The sequence below is a fragment of the Labrus mixtus genome, chromosome 4 (assembly GCF_963584025.1).
Source record: "Labrus mixtus chromosome 4, fLabMix1.1, whole genome shotgun sequence".
Lineage (NCBI taxonomy): Eukaryota > Metazoa > Chordata > Actinopteri > Labriformes > Labridae > Labrus > Labrus mixtus.
Window position 1 is genome coordinate 10,085,956 of NC_083615.1, and position 17,208 is coordinate 10,103,163.

A 17,208-nucleotide genomic window follows, 5' to 3' on the forward strand; every position below is an offset into this window, starting at 1 on the left:
TTCAGACGGTTGAATTCTGCTCTCGACTTCTGTTAATTTGTTTGCGTGAATGTGTGTGTTTATCATGTGCAGAGTGAGAGCAGACCTGACAGCTTGTGCTTTTTCACTACAAACATTGAAAACAAAGAGCTATGGGACGCACACAGGGGGCTGTGCATCTGCATCCAGGGTGCCTCTTAGCTGATTATCGGAGTTTAAGCAGACAGAAGGGCCCTCATTAATTTATCGCCATTCACAATAACACATCATCCCTTCTCCTTCCAATTAGAGCGGATTCTGTGCCGGGAAAGAAGGACTTTTCAGCAAGAAATGCAATACGACAACCATAATGAATATGAAACATTAATCTCCAGAAACTGAGGGCACTTTCTTTGTTTTCTACCGATCTGTCGGGGTGCTTTCCATGAGATGTTTATGTATCTGTGCTCTACCCATTGTTCTCTCAGCAGACTCCTCTTAGGAAAGCGAAAAATGTGTGCTTTTTCTTTTTTTGGCACCGATCGGAGTAATGCAATAAACTGTCCTCAGTGCGCTTTTGTTGCCATTCAACACGGCAGAGAATGAGGTGACGCCTTAATGCTGATAAGTCCAACTTCTCAAAGTTTCTGTTGTCCTAGCAGTTAGGTCCTGCACCCCATGAACAGAGGCTGTAGTCCTCAAGTGGCCCCGGAATTATCCCCCACTCCCTCTCCCCAATTCCTTCTCTATCCACTGTCCTATTCACTTTATAAAGGCATTCACCATAATGAAGGAACATTTAGGAAAGCATGTTGAAGGGCTGACTTCTATGTCAACAGTGAAGCAGCCAGTATGTCCTCCTTGTAAGTTTTGACTCTGGTGCGGAATGGTTTTGTTTTAGTTTTTACCAAAAGAAGGTATAGGCGGTTTTAAAGCACCCCTCACGGCTGATTTGGATGCCTCTTGGTTTGCCAGGCAGACGACAAACCAAACCAGCATGTGCTGCAGCGATGAAAGTGGGCAAGTGAATTGGTTCAGATATAAATCATTCTACCCGATCTAAAAAGCCATTTTTTTTTTAATTAGCTTGAATGCTAAAGACAAGCAGCAACTTGTGGGTGTTTTACAGCAGTGGCTGTCCGTTGCCAAAACGAACTAATACATTATTCTCTGCTGGTGAAATGAAAGAGGACCTGACAGAACACAGAAGCTTCTCTTATCAGTGTGATACAATGTGTTCAGCGTCCAGTCTCCCCCCAGCCGCAAAATATCAGCGCCAACATCTCCGCTGACATTTGGAGAAATAGGATGGTGTCAGGGCCGAGGCTGCAAGTGTGATCTATAGTCGGTTAGAAGAGGTGACAAAGCTTCCAGTTTTTCGCGGTGGACCTTTATTTCCCTCTTTGTCTGTTTTCACTCCACCTTTCTGCTTTTTCCGACTTTCATACTTTCACCTCTGCACGAGTGCGGTGCCTCGGGAGGAGCGGCACGTCTGTGACAGGTGTGTGTCCGTGCACACACTCACTGCCGTCTGCGTGAGAGGATGACTGATGCTGCAGTAGGTCAGGAGATCAGGCTGTGTGTGCTGGGGTTGAAGGAGGAGGAGGAGGAGGAGGAGGGGAGACATTTGGGGGGGGGGGTGCCTGGGTGACAAAAAGCCCCCTGGGTTAGGCGGTCGTGCTGGGTGTCACTCCACAGGTCAGCGGGCACCCCCTGCGGCGCCTGCGATAAGCCCGGCCTGTCAGCCGTTTGATGGGAAGGGCGGCACAGACTCGCACCCCCCCCCCCCCCCCCCCCCCCTGCTTCCTCCTTGCATGGCCAGGCCTTCGGGGAGAAAGGCGATAAGAAGCTCCATGAATGTGGAGCTGCAGTGACATTAGCTATCTCACATGAGGAGCCAGTTTATCAGGAATTATTAGCCAGAGCACAAAAGGAAAGCAACAAGCCCTTAGCCTTGTTTTTCAAATGTATCTTCAGGGTGCCTGTTTTCAGATAGCAATGTGGGGTGTTTAAAAGGATGCTCTGGATGTTTTGAAGTGCGGTTGTATGGATTACTTCTTAATAAAGGGTGTATTATCTTCACTTAGTACGGCCCTTTTTTAGAGAAGCTTGCCAGAGTCCCAACAAATAAATCAATATTTGTATATGTATCTTTTGAAATGTGGATTGCTTATATTTGTCCTCAGGGCCCAGACAGCCCTACTTGGCTTTCCTTTTCTGGACCACAGAAGTATGTTATTCCTACACTGGCGAGACAATGTATTCCCCCAGGTCAGCTGTACAGGTCAGGGACTTATTGAAGAGACAACCAATTCCAAGAAAATACAAATGAATAAATAAACTATAGGAAAGGATTTTTTTAAAACCAAAGTGAAGCAGTGAAAATCTTAAAAAACTGTAGGGTCAACATGAACAGATTTTGGATTGTCTTTGTTGTCTTTTTAAGGCTCAAACTTTTCTGCAGACCTCATCCACAGCAGTCCATTGTTCTATGTTGGTACATTTGCCTGCCTCTCAAAAAACAAATATACTCTTAAGTAATATGACTAACAATGACTAAGTACGTCATACACACAAATAAACAACTGTCCCTTTAAGTCCACAGTGGCGAGCAGAGATGTGGCGTCTTTGTTGCTGCTGCTGCTGTCAGTGACACACTGACACAGTTCCAGAGGCCTCCCCGCTTAATGAGCTGCCTTAGCAATGAGAGCGTCACAATAGCTTTTTTAAACTCCAACCTTCCTCGAATAAAATCAATGCCGCATCAATGTGGGCAGAGTTTGAGTGGACACCTCAGTGTAAATGAAATTCAACTGGATTGCAAAATCCATTTTAAAGTCCAATACCATTAGGATGTGAAGTAAGCAGGCCTGCAGGTGAATTGATTTGGCAGAAATGTTTCATTTAGGAGCGTTAATCAAACCTCCTTTATTATGATAGTTTGTTGCAGAAGAAAGGAGAAAAGAACGTGCCGTTGGAACGCGGCAGTGAAACCGAGGCACACTTCATTTTCTAAGTACGTGAGTGAAATAGAAGATTATTTTTACAATACAGCACATTGTTGTGAAACAGCAGCTAGCAGAAGTTCACAGCAGAAAGTGGATTGTATCTTACGAGGGTTGGAGTGGCGACCGTGTTTTCTCCCCCGCAGCACTGCAGTCAGCCCAGCACCTCCTACACAACGCAGATCCTCTCACAGTCAGGCCTTTTTCCTCACTTCTCACAGCTACAACACTTGCAGGCAGACTGGCACACTGAGGAGGAGGAGGGGGGGGGGACCTCCTGCCTTACTCTGTTGCAAAGTGAAGTTGTATTCAGGGCTTGAGTTGTAAAAACTTGTGCTGCTCTTGTTTCAAGATACAGGAATGTTATTCTATCAGCCTTGAAATGCACCGGCATAATCTTTAATTACATATATATATATATACTCTCAAGTAAATTATTTTAACAGAAATTTAGATTGCTGGTTATGGAAGCTATACTGTATAAGTGCAGAATGCCCCCCTCCCCCTTTCCCCCCCCACACACACACACAAAAAATACTTTGTTGTAATTGGGAAAATTTATTGCGTATAGGTCATGATCAGCCCAACACATAAGATGGTTTCTTTACTGATTAGAGCTCTCAAGAACTGCCCTCAATGTTGTGCTTTGCCTCTGGTCACTTCCTGTCAGCACCTGTGTGTCCAATCAGACTCAAAGCTGATCCTTTGCTCTTACTGACATTGTTCCCTTTTTTCTAGATCCTTGCTTGTGTTGTTCTTACTCTCTGATGTACGTCGCTTTGGATAAAAGTGTCTGCTAAGTGAATTGTAGAGTTGTAGAACACATAATATACTTTTTTATTATTAAATCTAAACCTTACTTCATTTCATGTCAACTTTATCGTTGCCTGCATATTGTTGGGAAGTGAATGGGGCAGCAGAGAACAACCAGACTTACAAGTAGGCGACTTGAACTTCCAAGACATATTTGACGGATTAGATCCCTTACTGTGTTAAGAAGTAGATAAACTGTAAACAAAGTGTTTACCGCAGTCTCAGAGGACATGCCGATTTGAATTGTGGAGCGGATTGTGCAAGTCAGAGGTAAACAGATCAAGAAAGAAGTGACTGGATAATGTCAGGGGAGCGCTGAGTGGTAGTCCATTAGTGTCATCGGCATGTCAGTAACTGTGAGTGTCATCGGTCCACGTCAGTTTCTCTCCTCCGCTTGTCAAACGCTGAGTAGGAGTGGCTGTTGTCATCGCACAGACACGCTGAGAGCTTCCCAGAAAGAAAAAAAAAAACAACAGACAGTGACTGACGGATGCAAGAAGAACAAAAACAGACTTTGTGTGACCGTAACAAGGTCTGTGATTCATCCATCGTCCAAGTTCTACATACATCGTATATAGTTGCATAAAAGGTCTGATATTGACTTGAAATTGCTGACGGTTTATAATAATAGCATTTAAAGTGAATCTGATTTGGAAACAGTGTTTTCCTCAGAGGTCCGCCTGAGGGAATAACGCCGAGGTAATCAATACAGGAATGTCTGTTTTTAGACACTGAGTGCATTTTGACTGCTTGTAAATTAATCAATAGCAGAATATGTTTGGAGATAGAGAGACAGGGGGTGGGATGAGGATGGGTTTCTTCCTCCACCTCAGGGCTGCTATTCATCAGGGAACTGACAGAATGCTGTGAAATAACAAAAAAAAAAGAAAAAAAAAAAAGGAAAAGGAGCAAGCAGATATCTCCCACTTGACACTCCGCGTCTGTTTAGTCTAAAAGGTGGGTTTATGCAAGTGTGTCAGTGTGTGCACACCAAAACATCACATCATGCTTTTTCAGTTCTCCACTAGATTCTCCCCTGCTCCGGGGAGAAAGTTGTATTTCAGGAACCAGGGAGTCTGGAAATATCCCTGTTGCTTGGGGAAGAATCTATCACTCTTGCCTGTTCTTGGTACAGGAATGAATTTGGCAGTCTCATAACTGAGGGAGTTCCGCTTCCCACTCTGTCTTTGTCTGACAAGTCCACACTGCAGCCAACACCTCATAGATGGCCCCAGGTGGATCAAAGATATATAGGTTTTCTTAAGCCAGAATACGGCCACTCTAGGTTGGAAGCCTGGAGAAGGCATTCGTCTAAAATATGTAGCATTAATAAATACAGGTGTCACTTTTAGCCATGAAGTACTAAAACTGATCAAAAAGGAAAAATAACACAAGCGGGCTTTATTTATACACAATGGCAGCGAGGATAAAGCTGGGATTTATGCCCCCATTGGTAATAAATAAAACCCCACTAGGGAGGGAAAAAGTTATATTATTTGTAAAGTTCAAATCAAATCCATCTGTATGATAACTGATAATGCGTGAACTATCCCCTGCATGTGTAAAACTTTAGGTGACTACAAATTAAGACAGAGGGAGGGTGAGAGTAGAGGACTGATCATCTTCAGCGTGAGTAATCCTGCATGATCCTCGTGTTATCCAAATTTCAAATGAATGCTGTGTCTGCCAGCTGAACCAGGTGGGTTCATTTGAAAGTCAATTTCTAACAGCTCTCCTGTTTTATCTCCCATGCTCTCAGGAACATTAGGCTAGCCAGAAGACAGGGCATAAGAGATAAGAGTTGTATATTGAATTGAATTACCCTGTCCAGTGAATCAGCTTCACTGTTTACATATTAAAGAAACAGTTCAACGGTAAACTAGATTTAATTCTAGCCATAGGTTGGTTTCATGAAGAGCCATAGAAAATAGCTTAGCATACAGAATAGTAGCAGAAGGAATCCCCTAATTTGATTTGTCCAAAGTTATTCATCAAATCTGCCTAACGACACATTGATTGATTGTTCAGTCTATAAAAAAGTGAAACAAAAGTTTATGGGGCTAATTTGATAGGATCATTGGTGAATAGGCAATAAGTTGAACTAGCAGAACAACAGTTACTAATGTAACTTTGAACAGAGCCGGACTAGCTTAAAGCTAAGCTAACCATTCGCTAGCTCTAGCTTCATACTATTATCCATCAGTAACTTATAGCCTATCTTATAATGACTAGGCAGCAAATAATAATCCTTTGACAACCTCCAAGCAAATACGAATATATCCCAAATTGTTGAACTTCTCCCTTAGACATCTTAAAAGCCCTTCATACAAAATGATTCAGCAAGAGCACCGTAACAAAGTTCGGCTGTTATAGTATGCACGCCTTTTGCACTTAAACATTTAATCCGCACAAAGGTTGGTGAGGCGATTGGACATATATACACAATATTTGGATTAATCGTTAGTTCACGTCCCCGCTTTTGACCAACAGTAAGCATTTCCTACAGACAGAACCATCCCCTTTCTTAGGTAATTAATAGCCAGCCATATTATTTACTACAGAGACACGATGAACCCATTTGGGTTTGGGTTCATTTGTGGAATGTTTCACGACACTATGTTAACACAGTATGTGTGCTAGTTGGAGCAACTGACCTCATTTAAAATGGATATTTTCCTGTTTTCCATAGATGTAATTAATCACAGAAAAATGTCTGCTGATCTAGTTCTACAGACCTTGTATTATGCAGGCTAAGACTCTATGATAATATACCCAACAGAGCCATTGTTCATTAATGCTATTAGGTTTACAGATGCTATTCCTGAAACCACATCCAACTATCTTTTGGCTGAAAGGTCTGTGTATAATCTAAACAATGTATTGTGACTTCTCCTTTAAACAGCGGAGAGAGTCTTTGTTGAGTCTCACTCTGTCTCCACATGGACTCTATTTCTGCACCCACTGAGCTATTATCCTCCTGTGCTAAATGTTGGTGTTTGGCAGAGAGTTAAATGCGCGAAACAGAATGAGGGAGACGACTACAAGTGCCAGATGTGAGGAGGCTTTAACAGGTTGCCCTACTGCTGCTTGGCACCATTAAGCATTTGTCATGACCAACTTCCATGCTCCCATTGCTCTGTATGTTTGGAGCACAGATTTCTTTTCACTTGGAGTATGATTCATATTTTATTATCTTCACTAATTGTCTCCATCTACGGCCCTCCTCCGCCTGCTTCAAAGTATTCAAATTGTTATCAGAAAATCTCAGCGCAACAGACGCTGTGCTCCCAAGCAGTTGCGCACATCTAATTATAAAACACTAGGTAAACGTTGAGCAGATGCCCTCCACCGCTACCCCCACCCTCCTCCTCCCTGCCTTCCAATAGAGAGAGCCATTTGGTCCGATTCTAGTGTTACATTGGCTCCACATGGAGTGTGGATCCTTGCCAAGTGGCTGCCGTGGTATAAATGAACCCAATCACTCGCCAACTTTACACAAAACGTCCAGCAGATAAGAACAAAAGAAAAACTTCCTCTTCAGCTAAAGTGGTCTGTTACTCCCCGCTGAGGTGCCCGACTCCTCAGCTTCCCGCAGCTTGTGGTGTCTAGTTTAGGAGTCTCGTGTCTGCAGAGAGGAGGCATGAGTGGGATGGTGTCAGAGGAGGCTGCAAAATCTTCTAATGACTAATAGCTTCGGTGTCCTTGCGCCTTTCATTTGGCACGGCCATGAAACAATTAGGCATCTGTTAGTGGTGGATGAAAAATAAGGTAAATAGAGAGAGGGGAGGATGGGTAGTTGAAGAGAAGAGACACACCGGTTTACCAGTTTATGTAGCAATCTGGATGCTTTTCAAAGCGTCCCTGTGTGTAGCAGAAAACGGCTTTGTTGTCTTTAATTTAACTGTGCTGCACATCTTGTCTACATCTTATATTATCCTGTTTAATTCTGGTAAATCTTTTCCCTGCTTTGTTTTTCTCCCTGTTCTCCATTAAAGTCAGATATCCTCTTGTTTGTATGTAAGGATGTTTTAGATCTGATTCCAGCTCCTTTCTTGTCCAAAAATGCATCAGTTGCCATTATTTGTCTATTATGCAGTTGACTGTTTTGATTTAAAAAGTAACAAAAACAAATATGGTCATCAGGGTAGTATGTCCAGGTTTAAGCTCTGTCAACTTCACCTCAAAGTAGGATTACAGCAATGTAAAATGATCAGAGCCGGCTAAGATTGCAACAAGCTTCATTACGTTGCAGAAAGTCCCTGCAGGTGGAAAGTTGGGTTTGTTTATGAGACTTCAATGTGGACACCATGCTGTCCCTTCCTCTTCTCCTCATCCTGTTTTCACATCTTCCTCCTGGCTTCATTACCCCTCATACGCACACTCTGTGCTGGGGAGGCAGAGCAGCTGTCATCTCTGTCTGGCAGGAGTTTCTCTCTTCTCCCCACAAGTGACCTGTTCCTGTCTGCCAGCCCGGCCAGACGACAGCCCGCTGCAGCCTGCGTGCTCCAGGTGTGGGCTTTGGGTATAAGCTTCATTGGGCTCCGGAACCAAAGTTGTGATTGCACTTAATAGCTGATTAAAATTTAATCATGGGCCTCGCAGTTCTGTGGATAAAAGCCTTATAAAACAATACTGAATGTGCGCAGGTAGGATTAGTTTGAAGAGTAATCACATGCGTGTGCACACGGAGCATCCATTACACAGTCAGACTATAAATCTGCTTTGGAATTAACCAGTGAGTGGAGGCTGATTGCTGTAGCGGTCCCCTCGCACTCTCAGGAATGAGAATAAACGAGCGGACGCCGGCATGAACAATCCTTTATTACACCCATTAACCAAAGGATCCACAGCCTATGTAACAGGGGACACCCAACACACAGCCCTGTCGTCACATACGTGGCCTACTTATGGTTCCCATGACAGTGTGAAGCCCCCCCCCCCCCCCCCACACACACACTCTACCCCCATCACTGCCACCACCACACATGCATACCATTACCACATTACCCACTCTCCAATCTCACATCCGTTTGCACATTCACTGGATACAGAGAGCAGTCGTCTGTGCTGCTCCTTGTAACGTCAAAATATGTCTGAAGCGCCGGCTAATAAGTGTAGCTCTGGAGAGCCTCCATGAGCTCAATATGTTCATCAACACGTTTTTTTTCTTCTTTTTTTTTTTTTTTTTTTGGAGAAACTTCAAGAGATGGCAGAATCATTAATCAGGAAGTTTGCTGCGTGTTGCCTGTAAATCATTCCACTCGCTCCTGGATGCACTCTTCAAACAGCAACAGCGCCAGGTGTTCTTAATCAAGATTGGTTTGTTTGCTTGTTTTTTTTTTTTTGCATACATTAAAAGTGCCAGGTGGACTATTTTTTCATTCATGTATTCTCCATCAAGAGCAGGGTAGTGTTACAGCTCATTTAGTGTGCAGAGCTTCAGGTCATATAAACATGTTTTGACAGGGGTTTCATTACATTAGACAGAATAGATCGGCTGACGTTGTTTGTTGCAGTTCGTATTAGAGGTGACTTGTTCCTGTTGTTCAGGCAGTGATGTAGGGATTGTGTTTCATATGGGGCATTCGGCTGTGTCAATGTACAGTAATATTAAGTAACCATTGGCATGAAGTGGTCGTTTGCCTTTTAATGGATCATAGTTACTTCTGACAAAGCTCTACGAGGACAGGCTGTAAATCATCAACCTCGGCATTAATGTAGCTCTTCAGTAAGCATATAAGACTACACAAGTAAAAAATGTATCAATGAGATCTAACTGACTCTGATCTTTTCTTGATATGAGGTTGATATGATAATACAGCACGAGGACTAAAAGCAATTCTTGGGCATTTGCCAAGAGGCGAAATGCTTTTTATTTCACTTTTCTTTTAAATTTCTCCCAAGAATTTTTATATTTTGTGAGGTCATTACAGGTCAGGCTCAAATAGTGTGTGGGTGTTTGTAGCAGGATGGTGAACATGGTTATTGTGTGATTATTATAAAATGCATCTTTATATCTTTTCATATTTTATTTTTCAAAGAGAAAGTAAATTGTTATTTAAAAAAAAGGAAAGGTCAACTGATTTATTCTTGTTAAATAAAACAGATAGAATTCCTGCAATCTGTATATCCGTATGGTAGCATCAAAACCTAATAATAATGTCCTTACCCTGCTGTTCCTGTGTTCACCACTAGGAGGCTGATTTAGCCACTATTGGTGTTAGAAACAAACTAATGGTCAGTTGAAAAAATACATAAAAGAACTTCATGGAATCAAAGTGTTGGTTTGGGCGGCTCTTTGGATTGGAACAAGAAGAAGAAAAAATACTCCAAGGCGTGAAGGCACTCTGTTTTTAAACAGAGTTGAGAGCTTTGCAATGAAGGTTTTATGAGGTCTACATGACCATGACATGAACATAATGACATTTTAGTTGTTTTAAAAAAAAAAAACGACCTTGTTTTTTTCTTTTCTTGTTATTGTTAGTTGTTTGTGACCCAAATGTGTCATCTGTGAGAAAAATACGTACTGTGTCCACATGCAAGATCTGGCTTATTTTTTTAGCCTTCTGCCAATCTCTGATCTAATGATAGTGCAGTGTTTTTGATCTAGTAGACTGTAGTTTTTCTGTGCATTATTTCTGTCTCCACTCCTCATACTGTGTAATCAGGACACAGTTGGAAGCACTTGGAATTACATGCTATTTCCTCTCACTTCCCTTTGTTTATTGACTCAGGGACCTGACGAGGAGTGAGACTCGAGCGGGCTGAGCGAAAACCACAGACATTGACTTTTCAAACCTCTCACTGACACTTTCTCTCTCGACAGGGAGCGTTGAAGTAGATTGATTACACTTGTGATCACTTTTCTAAGATAATGTCCTTCTTTTTAATCATGCATTGTGCCGCTGCTCTTTACAAGGATAAGATTTTCATCTGCGACTTCATCACTGTCTCATTGTAAATGCCGTCCTAATTGGACAGCTCTGTTTTTAATTGGACGTTTTGATCTTATTTACTGCTGTGTCCTTCGACTGACATGGGATGTCTTTGAAAATCCTTTTTTTTTTCTCTGTCTGCGGTCTAATCCTTCACACGGGCGAATCAAACATGTTCACTTTTCAAGAACTCCTTTTTAGGATCTTTACCCCTGTAGTGTAAAGTATTAGCTTCTATGTAAAGCTAACGACTCTACAAAACTCTCTGTACTTCTGAAACTGCTTTGTGTAAAATCAAAGGGTTAGAAGTATTTGCACATGTTGGCTTGATCCCTAAGGTGCTGAGCTCTGCTAAGCGCTCTGAAGTCAATAACCTCATATTTACTCATTGGACCCCAGGAAGGCCTGATAATCCTGTGACACCACAAACCTGACATTTCATCAAAAAACACCAGCCATTTACCTGCCAGCCACCCCCCAGCTTTAATTTCTTCAAAACCAATTCCAGTGTTTGAATGAAGATTTGAAGATGAGTTTGGCGCACAAAAAGCTTGAATGAGATTGAAGCCATCGCAGCCTCAGGCTATCATCAGTATTCCTGTCCTTTTGTTCTCTTTGACATTGGTAGAATTGAGCAAACCTGCTTGCCGTTGGTCCATGAAGCACTCTTGATTTTAGCGGTCAGCTCTCTTGTCAAGTCCTTTGTGGTGGTTGACATTTGTGATGGGACACTAATTACTCTTTTTCACTCAGGGGTAAATTGTAAAAACAGCAGCCTGAGGCAAAGGATACCCACAATCACACACATAATGTTCAAAAATGATTTGTTTTGTGCAGTGCCAACCCTTTTTTTTTCTGTAGATAGACTTGAATTGGACACAGTTGTTTTGGGTTGGGTTTGCTCTTTCTTCTTCAAATCTTTCCTCTGTATTCATAATGTAGTGCTGTTCCTTTTTTTCTTTGTTCTTTCTATCTTTCCTTTCTGAGACATCCCACCTGCACTGGCTCTCGGTTAATGGCTAACAGGCAGATCAGTAGCCAGCAGCAGGGGTCCTGACTGACCTTTCAAACCCTCCTAGTTTATTATTTGCACTGTCAAAGCTCCTCGTGCCACTGCCTGACCTCCTCCACTCTCATTCCCAAAACCAGCGACCGTACTACAGCCTCACAGACAAAGAGCCAGTTGGAGATGAGGGGAGACAAGGAAGTCAGATGAGACGCCTTTGTTGTGATCACGAGTGCGTCTGCATTATGTAAATAGTGCTTATCCAGTGTTAATTGCCCCTGCTGCCAGGACAAGCATATTAAACATGAAGGAAACACTTTCCCGCTTCCAAAGTCTCCCCAGACCACCATGAAGACGACCAGGCATGGCATTTGAACGCGTTGCATGAACAATCTGCTTCCTGGCTTCTCAAATGCAGTCTTGCACTTCAATGGAAATAGAAGATAGTGAAGGAAAAATCTGGTTGCTGTGTGTGCTGATTCAACTTTGACCTACTGAGCCATAGTTAACCACAGACAGAAATAAGGAATAGTCTTAGATGTACTGTTGTGCATCCTCTTGCCCCTTAAGTGTTGAAAATACTCCTACCGTGCACCTTCAGACTATGCACATTTGGAGGAGTTACATGACAGTACCCTCTGGATTTCCTTCAGTCAGCATATGGATGGCACCATTACTCCTAACATCTTTTCACGCCAGCAAGGCTGTTTTGCTGATCTGCACAGCACAAAGCACCACCCAACTACCCCCCCCCCCCCCCCCCCATCTCCAGCTCCCTCCAAACCAATTACCAGTTATCACCAAGAAGAAGGCTGTTCATCCATTAGTTATTCATCCACCCAAGTGCGGCTTTTACTCTAATTCGATTTTCTCTCTCGATTTTACATTAAAACTCACTCCGAGCTGGCAAGATCTTAAAAGTTAAGCACAGAGATTAACTGAGCTCCTCTAAATCTTTTTAACAAATATAACCTGCGTGCACCATTAACCTTGAACAAGCTGATTAAGCTCGCACTCCGTTTCCCACATGAGCACCAAATCATATCTAGAGTCCGCCGCGGAATTTCATAATCCAGCCAAAATGGGATAGTAGAATTATCACGCATTCAGCAATAATCTGTTAGTGGTGGAGATGGAAAGCTGCATTGATCTAATTTCATGGGAAAGTGATCACAAAAAGAACAGGAGGATAGCGTGGATCGTATTACATAGAGCCTTTTAAGTGCAACATTGTGAGAACTGCTTTATGTCAGGTGTGTGCCTTTTTTTTCCTTCGGTGTTTATCTTTAATGAGTATTTCAAAGTGAGTTTAATTACCTGCAGAGGTCTCAACCTCCACCTTTAACACTTATAAAGACTATAATTGCTGTTTCTTCTATGCTTTCCTGCAGGTTTTCATTAAAAATAAAATGAATCATCATATCACTTAATCTAACACCAAGTCAGTTAAACCTCAGGGACATCAGTCTGTTTGTTTAGGGAACACGTGATTGGGAATGAGTTTCACCTGTTGGTTCACATGGAAGTGACAGCATTGGAGAGGCAAAAGTGAGATAATCTCCAAAAGGGAATGGTTTTGCATGTGGTGGCCATGGACCATGGCTCTCTCCCCTCCATCTCGACCGATTCTTCTCTAGTTTTGTGTTCATGTCTTGTGCATGTTTGGCTTTGCTCTGAGCGTCAGATCATGCAGATGACTGGGGGACTATCACTATTTAACGCTCCTTTTATTTACCTGTCCCTGTGGCTGCTAGGTTGAGCAATCAATCAATCAATCGGTGTTGCATCTTGTGTGCTCTGCTGTAAAACCAAACTGTATTTACACCGATGATTATGGTATGGCAAAAATCAATGTAGTGGCAGAACGCAAAAACCAGTGATACCCGTTTACCGCATAGCCCTAACAGGTACAGTATTCTAGCTCCTCCAAGATGTTGCACACCTACTGTATGTGCAGTTGCAGAAAGGTTTGCTGTGAGGGGTTGCTCTCAGCACAGTCTCAAGAGCATGGAGGAGAAACCTAAATAAAAACACAGGACATGTGAATAAGAAAACTTTGGACCTTTCCAGAGATGCAGTCCTTCTTTTGGTGGCGAGTTTCAATGCCTTGAGCATTTGTACTAAGCCCAAATGCATAAAACAAGGAGACGTAGGCAATAGCAGTGATAGTGGATCGTCATACTGCACAATTCATTCATTGGCTTAGAGCTTCCTTCACCTGTTCTCAAAAATTGAGCAGTTTTGACATTGAGTGTCAGGAGAATTCATGCTCGGATCTCTTTTCATATCCTCGTGTAATAGTTATCCCAGCACTGAGTGATTATGGCACGAGATTGGATAATAAACATTATGTAAAAAAGGGAGGTCCATGAATGTAAGAGCAGATCGAGAGAGCTGATGCACTCTGAACGAGTTGCACAATAAAGGGAGTAGTCAACACAAGATTGGTGCTCAGAGAAGAGTATTGGCAGAATTCATCAAATGTTCTGCGGGCATAAAACCTGCACAGCCGCGTGTAGGGCCTTTAATGTGAAAAATAACCCAGGGGCCTTGTGGAGGGTGTTTTATGTGGTTAGAGGGGTTAAAGGAGGCCTGTACATTGGTTCATGTAGAGATGTTGAGAGGGTTGTCAGATTTCCCTCGTGGCATGCTCTTTCTCTTTCTCTCAGTTTCATGTCATTGGAGCGTTGCATGTGTCGGTGAGACAGTAGCGCTGACTGTCTCAGAGTGATTTATGCAGTCATAAGGCCTGTACTGTAGCGGACCCTGGCCCGTATTTTATCCTGACACTTATTATTGAAATGAGACATTTGGGGTGTGAGGAGGGAACCGAGCTGTCTCCTCACCGAGAGAGGATGAGGTGACAGTCATGCTCACATCAAAACTCAGCCTTCCAGCATGCGGAAACACCTCTGGGACTATTTAATTCCATTTCTCTTCTGAACGCTACCATTCTCACATGTACATATGGGTTTTTATTTATGAAAATGCAAATTGAACTTTATATGTTGAAAGATGGAATTGCAACACATTGATGTTGTTGTTGGAGCAGCAAGTCGTTCAGGTGCTTGGAGCCACAAAAGAAGGGGAGTGCAGCATTCAGTATGAAGCACTCCTGTGTCACTGTCTTCAGCTCTATTATTGCATAGGTTCAGCTGGGAAACAAACAGCAGAAGTAGTGCTAGGTCTTGTTTTTGCCATTCTGAATTTCAGAAGTAAAAGTCCAGTTCAGTATCTGAGTGTTTCTGAGGCTTGCATGGACATGGGCAAAATTTATTAGGACAAAATATGTATCTGAAGTTATCTGTTTTTTTTGTTTTTTTTGATGAAATACTGTAGGATTAAGTAATTTGATTAAGCTACAACTTCCAAGGGCCACTCCAAGGCTTTTGACATTGACCATGAAGAGCAACATCCCCTATTCAAGTCCAGGCAGGAATCTCAGTTGCATATTCTTTCCAGTATCTTTTCCCCCTGTGTGTTGTCTCCTCTCTACTACAACTGCACAAAATTCAACCCCAAATGAAATGCAAAATTCCGTCAAGCTGCAGACACTTCAAGAGGAACCTGTGAAAGGAGTAGTTCAACATTTTGGGAAGTATTTAATCCGTGGCAAGGGCTTCGACGAGATTATGGCTACCACTCTTAATGGTTAAACCACCGCCAAAAGTCAAGAGGCTTGAGTTAGACTGGAGACCAGGGAAAACAGCTAGCCTGATTATGTTCAAATTTAAACAAATCCACGTTATCATATGAACATATCTTTGTTAATCTTCACAAAAACAGAGAAAGGAAAAAAAACAAGGAGTGGTTTTTTTTTGTTCCTCAGGAGACTTCTGTTAGTCTATACTGAGAAACATTGCCAATTTAACGAAGAGAGCAACTTAAAATAAGAGTTTACTATGTGGAAAAAATACTACTACCCACCTCTTATTGTACTTATTGAATTTGCCAAAGCAACACGAGAAGGCTTCCCACATGATCTTTTGTCATGTTTCATGCACAGTGGGTTGACCTATTTGTATTATATGACATCAGAATTGTGGTTTCAATTCTATCCGTGCTCTGCTGTGGTTGTTGAGCAGTACTAGCGAGCCCTCTTCTATCTCTTAAGGCACAGCTGTTGTGCGTCCCCACTCCTCCTACTGTATCTTCACCTCCTCAGCCTCCTCCAACTCTTTTTATCTGAAGGCTCAACACAGCTGACGAGACCTTCAAGCTCGAGGGGTCATGTTGCCTTTTCCCAAAAGATGAGGAGACAGAACAGGTCTGTAATCGACGGCTGTAAACGCCACACTCCTGAGGCTTGTATGACCTACATGTTACACCTCCTCCATCTGCCTGCATACACTTAACACCCCACAGGCTGCCACTCAAACTAGTAGGTGACATCACTGAGGAGTTGGAGACCATGTGTTACGGAGGCTCGCTGCCTCTACAGATGTCAAGCACAACATGCAAGGTTACACGCTCTGGTTAAACACGAGTCTCTGATGCTCTTACCACTGCACCTGAAAGCCTCGTATATATATATACCCGTCAGTGTAGCTGAAGAAGAAAGGATGACCTTGCTTCATTCATTTCAGCTCACTTGTAGTTCGACCAGGATAGAAACCAGTACAAACACTCTCCTTGTTCACGACGTAAACTATAAAATCAAAAACACAAACATTTCATTAAGATTCAAAGCGCTACGTTTAGGCCATAAAGCAATGTATGCAGTTAATTTGAAAGCATAAAATAGCTAATAGACTATTAGAGTCTACTGCCTGGAGCTGTCTTTTCTCCTCGCAGAAGAAGCACATCCATCACTCCTATCAGTAATCCCCTTGCAAGCTGCCGGCAGTGTCTGCACCTCCTGCCGCAGAAACGGTCTCTCGGCCCGAGCAGCACAAGATGTGGCTGAAGTTGACATCTTAACAGATAACGCCGGCCCCCCTCTTTACTACCACTGTCACTACCTTCTGCCCCTTGGTCTTTGGAGATATTGATGTGAGGCAGCAGTCGATGAGACAAAAGCACTGACAGAGGAGACGCCTGAGGAGTCGAGCTGAGCTGCTACCTGTTTGTGCTGTGTTGCTTGTCATCATACCTGAAGGAACGGCGGCAGGAAGGGACACGGATGAGAGAAGCTTCAGTGTTGCGCTTTGCTGTGGGGGACTAGAACTTCATAGAACACATAAAATACTTTTGGTGGAGTTTTTTTTTTTTTTTTTACTCCGTTTGCTCATAACAGCTCCAAACAGCTCAAAGTGTTGTGTGATATTTACTGAAGCCAAGACTTAATTCACTCAGCTGCGTCACAAACACAACATTCTTCAGTGTCTTTGTCAATACGGGACTGTGCCACAGAGAAAATGCAAGAATAGAAAGCGAGAGGTTTCATCCTTTCGCTACACTCGACTGAGCTGGTTTTGTTGTGGAAAGGCTGTTGGGCGTCTCAGGAGGCTTTGAATAAAAAACAAATTTCTCTTCTGGCTACAGCTGCTGC

At 42.8% G+C, this 17,208-nt stretch overlaps 1 protein-coding gene across 2 annotated transcripts in view; it reads left to right on the plus strand.

Annotated features, from left to right (window-relative positions):
- Nucleotides 1–17,208, plus strand: part of LOC132972741 (PDZ domain-containing RING finger protein 4-like) — a 118,166-nt gene that overhangs the window by 75,316 nt on the left and 25,642 nt on the right. The window lies entirely within an intron of this gene.